Raw genomic sequence first — 6,390 nt, 5'->3', positions numbered from 1 at the left:
TTTTTTTTTTTTTTTTTTTTCCCGTTTATAAAAATACAACAGCATACTGTGGAGACACCAATGCGTGGTGACAGCATTGGCTCTGGAATCAGGCAGCTTGGATCCCAGTCCAGCTTCCCAATAACTGCACCCTGTGTAGCTTGGGACATGTGACTCAACTCCTCTGTGCTCAGTTTCTTCACCTGTAAAATGAAGGGACCCACCATATAGGTTTATTGTGGGAATTTAGAGAAGAGTTATAAGAAGTTATTAGAACAGTATCTGGTATATTTTATGAACTGAATCTAAGTTTGCTAAGAAAAACAGAAACAAAAAAGAAAGGAAATCAACTATAATCTCTCAGCCCAGAGACAACCACTACTGACAATCCCTTGTCTCTTTTGCGAGCCGTCTTTGCCCACGAGCCCCCACCCCACCCATGCCTTCAATGTCCTTAATGTCTCTTCCCCCCTCACAGCACACAGTCCCTGGTCAGACCACATGGTCATGGCTCCGAGTCAACATCTCCATTCTGTACGTTGTGCCTCTTAAGCTTCACATCTACCCATCCCACTGCCTCCTAGAGAACACACTGCATGAGTACTTCACACTCAGCACCCCACAGGGAGCTTGGCATCTTCCCCCTAAGCCTGCTCCCCGTCCAGTGCTGCCTGTCACTCTGAATGGTAGTGCAAGCCACTCTTTGTCCAAAACAGAAACGCAGGTTCATCCACTCTGAGCTCCCTCTGTGCCCGACCTTCACCAACCCCTCTGGCCCTGTGATTCCTACTGCTTCACTTGCTTTTGATTCTGTTCCTTCTCTCCACCTCCACAGCCTCCACCCAGGTCCAGGCCACCATCATCTCTCACCTGGGCTATTGCAACAGCCTCTTCACTTGGGCTCCCAGCTTCCAGGCCCACCTTCCTCCAATCCATTCTCCACGCTGTAGCCACAGGGGATACTTCCAAGACACATACAGCAACAGCTTTTCTTGCTTAAAATCCTCCAACAGCTTCCTGTTACCCTTAGAATCAGGTCGAACCTTCTCACCTTCACAGTGCACATGGCCCCACGTGAGCAAGCCGCTGGTCCCCTCGGGCCTCCTCTCACCAGTGCCCTCTCTGTGCTCCAGCTTCAGCACACTCATTATTAAAACACAGTTCCCTTTGCGTAGAATGTTCCTCTCCCCTTTGCGTACCAACATCTACTCATCTTCCATGCCTTAGGAGTGCCACCTTGTCTTCTAGGATGCCTTTCCTGACCCACTCCCATACTCCAAAGACCAGCTTCTCCTGCAGCAGCCCCTGATCCCCTATCAAACACCAATCACTCTTTGGAGTTACTGCTCCTTCGGCTGGGTCTTCCCCCAGGCAGTCAGCTCTGTGGAGCTAACTCACTCACCACTCAGCACAGAGCAGGCGCTTACTAGACAATTGTCTAATGAATGAGCACGTAGGTTTCTTTATGATTTTACAAAATATTCACACATTCCTAAGGGCAGTACAACATTTCATTGACTGACTAGATCAAAAACGATTCTCCAAAGAGTTGTTAATTTTCTCTGTTGTATGTAATCTACAACAGAAGGCTTCCTTTTCTTTTGTTATATATTTGGGAGAGATCTTCAGGAACGGAATTACTGAGTCAAAGGGTATAAACTCTTTCAAGCTTCTTGATTTATGTTGCCAAATTTAGTGAGCACCCCTAATCTTCAGCAAATCCCATGGGACAAAGCTCTTCTGCAGTATGCTGAGAACAGGTTACTAATTTCCCTCATCTCTGGAAGCTCAAATCCCCCCAGGTGGTTCCCTCCAGCTTCCAGCAGCCTCAATCCTCCAGCCGGTCTCCTCCAACCTCAAGCAGCTTCATCCATTTCCCCTGGGCACTGTACAAATATTATCATTTCCTATGTGGCCTATGACCTGAAAACGGCTGGGAGGCACGGCCACAGAGCCCTAGTGTGACTGCGCGGAAAAGTGCAGGCCTGGAGGCAGGGCACACGTGGTTGACACCTGGAGCCATCACTTAAGGTCCCACCTCAGGCCCGTGGCCCAAGCCAGAAACTCTTTCATCCCTGACTCCTCCTCAAGCAACTGAGTCTGTCTCCAAGACTTCTCTCAAGTCCACCTCCTTTCTTTCTCTTACTTTCTCAGCTTGGGTTGAGAAGGCCCTCAGTACAGCTTGCTACATTACGGTAGCCCAGTGGTTCTGAAATTTAAGCAAGCATCAGAATCACCGGGAGGGCTTGTTAAAACACTGATGGTGGGGCCTCATCCCGAGTTTCTGATTCAATAAGTCTGGGGTGTGGGCAGAGAACCTGTATTTCTAACAAGTTCCCAGTCACAACGACCCGAGGCAGACAAGGAAGTCCTGCGATTTCACAACGGAGGAAACAGACTAGGAGACGAGTATTATTCAAGAGTTTGTGATGGTGGCCCGCCCCAATCCAATGACGAGATGCACGTGGGAAAACGGACACCACGGTCTTCGGTCTCCGCGCCCAGAACCGAGCCCTCTCTTCATTCCGCAGCCCCTCCCTCAGCCCGTCCCTCAGCCCCCGACCCTCACTGTCACCCACGATCACCAACCGTAGTCCCAGCGAACGCCGACCCCGCAGGGACCGCCGCGCCGGGCCACAGCGCCTGCGCCAGGGGCGTTCCTGCACGAAGCCCCGCCTCCTGTCCTTCCCGCCAATCACAAAACCGTGCTCACGGGGACTGGCCCCACCCCACCCTAGACGCCAGTGAATTGCTCGCCGGAAACTTAGGCAAGGAGAGAGAATGGGCTCATAGGTTGGCCTACGCAGCAATAAGTAAATCACCGTCCCGGAAGTGCTCTCTAGGATTGAGGAAGGTGTAACTCTATGATCAAGGCCTCGGGTCTAGGTTTTGAGTCTGGTGTTCCCGCCCACCGCCAGGGCCCGCCCCACTCTCTGAATAGGAGAACCGCCGGCTATGGTGTAACCATGACAACAGTAGGCCATGCGGTTTCGAATCTACCCTCTGATTTTACAGGCTATCAATTTAAATAAATTTGAAAAAATTTAAACAATTGGAATAAGACACCTTTATTTAATCTTTAAGACACTAAATCAAACTTTCACAAAATATTTTTTGAGCAGCTACCACGTACCAACCGCTTGTAGAAGCTGGGAATAGTGAACAAAATAGACAAAGTTCCCGGCATTCAGTATAGCTTACATTCTAGTCAATAATCCAATACAATGAAATTTAAGGGAAGGCCAAAGAACTCAAGATAAGTGGTATTTTAATGCAATTAATTTTTAAAAAAAAACAAAAACTGACATCGTGAACAAGTTATCAAAATTTTACATAATGACAGGATCTGTTAGTCAGATGTTGTTAAATGCTATGGAGAAAAATTAATTAGGGAAGGGAAAGGATTGGAGGTCGACTGGTTGCCATTTAAAATAGAAGGATCAGGGAAAGCCTGGTGGAGAAGGTGACATTTTAGCAAAGACCTGAAGGAGTTGAGAGAACCTTGCAGATATCTGGGTTTCACACACAGGGAAGAAGTGCAAATGTCCTGAGCGAGAGCTGCATATCATATAACTCTACCTAACTGATTACAGCTATAGTTTATTCAGCACCTAAAATCTACCAGACCCAGTGCAAGACACTGGTGATTCTGCTATTGGCCCCAAGAAGCTCTCAGCCTGCCAGGATCTGCCAGGAAAAACACTGTGCGATCAGTGGTGTAATGGGGACTGAGAACAGTCCTGTGGCAGCACAGGGAAGGATGGCTTCCCTGAGGAGGTGAGCTTCAAGCTGAGCCTGAAGGATGAGTGGGGTTTAGCAGCACAAGAATGGCAGTGGGAGTGGAGTGAAATGTCCAGGACAACTCACAGGCACAGAATCAGGAAATACTGAGCTGGTGTGAGGGAAACATGGGGTGTGGTAGGGTTTACAACTTTATTTCCCACAGCTCCCAACGCAGTGCCTGATATACAAACCAAACCAGTGGTTCTCAACTTGGACTGAACTGGGAATCACCCTGTGCCCCCAGTCCCAGCCCCACAATGCTGGTACTTTATAGTCCCCAGTGATCCTAACGTGAAGCCTGGGCTGGATCTGCTGACCTAGAGGAAGGGCATCAGACAACCCGGTGCCAGGTGGGGGGATGGTAGACATATGTCATCATGCCAGTCTTAACAGCTGAGGAAAATACAGCTTGGTGAGTTCCACAACTGGCATCTGCTCACCAGCTAGAAGGCCAGGCAGACCTGGGCTGGACCTGAGCTCTTTTGCTCTAAGAGCATCACAGCCTCTGCAGCCCAGCACTGTGCTCGGGGCTTTCCCAAGGAATGCAGTCCCAAAGGTTTTACTGGGGCAACAGTCCCCATGCTTCTCTGGGGGCAGAAGTTGAATAATCTCCAGTATATTTCAGGATCCAAAGTAGCCTTATATTTCTTCCTGCTGCTCGTGTACTTTATTACAACCTTTCCAACCCTGAAAAAGCCAGGCATCCATCCTCTGCACCCTGAGGTGTTAATTATTTCTCAATTAGCAGTTGCCGGCTGTAGAGCATAGTGGTGTGGAGAGGCCTAATGACTCGCCGTGTTTAAACATCCCCACATCTTCAGAGCACTTTATCAATGGTAACTAATTAATGCTCATGACCCTCTTGGGAGGCAGGCCAGAACTGCTGCCTTTTACCGGGAGTTTACAGGAGGCTCTGCAGCCGGGAGCTGCAGGGTCCATTCCAGCCAGCCCTGGTCAGAGTAGATTTGCTCCCCATTGAGAAAGTCCATGGTGGTGGAGACCAGAATATAGCCCTTTCTCTGCTAGCAACTTCCTGGGTGACGTTTCAATCAATTAATTGATGAGTCATTAATTGGGTGCCTTGATTTAGAAAGTCCATTCATGGTTAAAACCTCACAAGTTCCCTAAAACAGAAAAAAAGAAAAAGAAAAGTTCATTCATTCACTCGTTGTCATCTACGGCAAAGCAAAAGCAAAGGACCGCACACTTGCCTTGGTGCCCCACAGCCCTGGGGACTCACCATGCTGTTAGTGGTTTCCACCCGCTGCTGGCCAGACTGGGAGTCTCTTGGGGGCAGGCACAGCCCTGAGCACAGGGCCTGGCCCAGTCAGGGCTCAGCAAAAGGTTTTGCTTTTTGCTTGTTTTAATATATCAGTCAATAAATGAATGGATGGTTTGTCTCTCTCTCAGATCAGAGCTCCTCCGAGGACAGGTTGAGTCGTCCCTGCATACCGAACCCATGGCCTGGCACAGAGAGGCTCCAAGTGTGTGCTGAATGAACAACAAAGGCCGAGTTCACGGTGAACTCCCTGACCTCAACTTGCTCATAACCTCCTGAAGAGGCTGTCTCTCAAAGTGGTGGTCCTGGCAGCCTGTGGTAAGACATTATGAAGAGGGGAGAGGAAGATGCTGAGGGAGCAGTGTTGCAAAGAGGGGGTGGGATCAGGGAGGGCTTCTCGGAGGAGGGGGTGTGAAATTGGACCTTAAATGATAACTAGGAACTTTCCAGGCTAAAAAGAATAGGAAGACATTCTAGTCAGAGGGACAGTAAGTAAGGAAAAAGGCTTCAAGATAGTTCTGGCTGGAGCACAGAGCACACCCAGGCATCAGGGAAGCACAACTGGAAAGGCAGTGGGCGCCACTGTGCCAGGGCCTGCTGGACCAGACTGCCAGTTTCTCATCTTTGAGGCCAGTGAAACTTTTTCTATGAAGAATGATACTTCTTCTGCCCCACCCCCCCAACATACACACATCTGTTTTGAGGCTTAACCCAAAACAGCTCCTCTTCTGAGAAAAATCCCTGGGCATTTTGCATTCCACTCTACAACATATATTTGTTATATTTGGAAAACAAGTGTAATTGTCACTCCAGGAAGATGGTTGCCTCCTCTGCCGAGGGCGCTGGCCAGTGTGAGAGGCAGTTCTGTGGGCCATGAAAGGGTTTTACACCAGGGAAGGGCGTGGTCAGTTGTGTTTCTTTGCCTGAGTGAGGTGTGAACTGAGACTGGAGGAAGAGGATGGGGAGAGAGGCTGGATGGGAGACTCCCGTAATGGCCTAGACTGGGGTGGTGGGGGGAGAGGAGGGGACAGACTCCAGAGAACCACTGGGACAGTCCACCTGTTGGACTCCTGAGCCCACCCCCTATCCTGTTAGCCCAACCTGGCCCAGACAGACTGGACTGGAGGTGGGAGGGTGGCCTTGCCTGGGAATCCTGCCCAGCCAGTTCCCAGCTGTGCAACCTTGGGCCACTTGCTTCCTTGTTTCTTCATCAGTAACACAGAATACCACGTAAGGCTGTTGTGAAGGGTTCATGAGAGATGTAACTGAGAGCAACTGGCTCATTCTTCCAGCCCATTCCAACTCCGGGGACCCTATGGCTGCCCTTGGCCACCATAAGGAGACAGCCA

General features: G+C 49.7%; 1 protein-coding gene across 2 annotated transcripts in view; it reads right to left on the bottom strand.

Annotated features, from left to right (window-relative positions):
- PARS2 (prolyl-tRNA synthetase 2, mitochondrial) overlaps positions 1–2,749 on the bottom strand; it is a 5,926-nt gene extending 3,177 nt beyond the window's left edge. The window contains exons 1-2 of one of the 2 annotated variants that reach the window (XM_027108418.1): positions 850–2,749; positions 48–182 (exon numbers count right to left, since the gene is read on the bottom strand). The gene's annotated coding sequence lies outside the window, so the exon portion shown is untranslated. The remainder of the gene's footprint in view (positions 1–47; positions 183–849) is intronic. The other variant, XM_027108419.1, reaches the window with a different exon arrangement.
- Positions 2,750–6,390: the final 3,641 nt, after the last annotated feature.

This window comes from Aethalodelphis obliquidens, unplaced genomic scaffold (genome assembly GCF_003676395.1).
Source record: "Aethalodelphis obliquidens isolate GAN/ISIS:26980383/991018 unplaced genomic scaffold, ASM367639v1 scaffold9, whole genome shotgun sequence".
Lineage (NCBI taxonomy): Eukaryota > Metazoa > Chordata > Mammalia > Artiodactyla > Delphinidae > Aethalodelphis > Aethalodelphis obliquidens.
The sequence above is the reverse complement of the archived record's forward strand: the minus strand, read 5'-3'. Positions and strand labels throughout refer to the sequence as shown.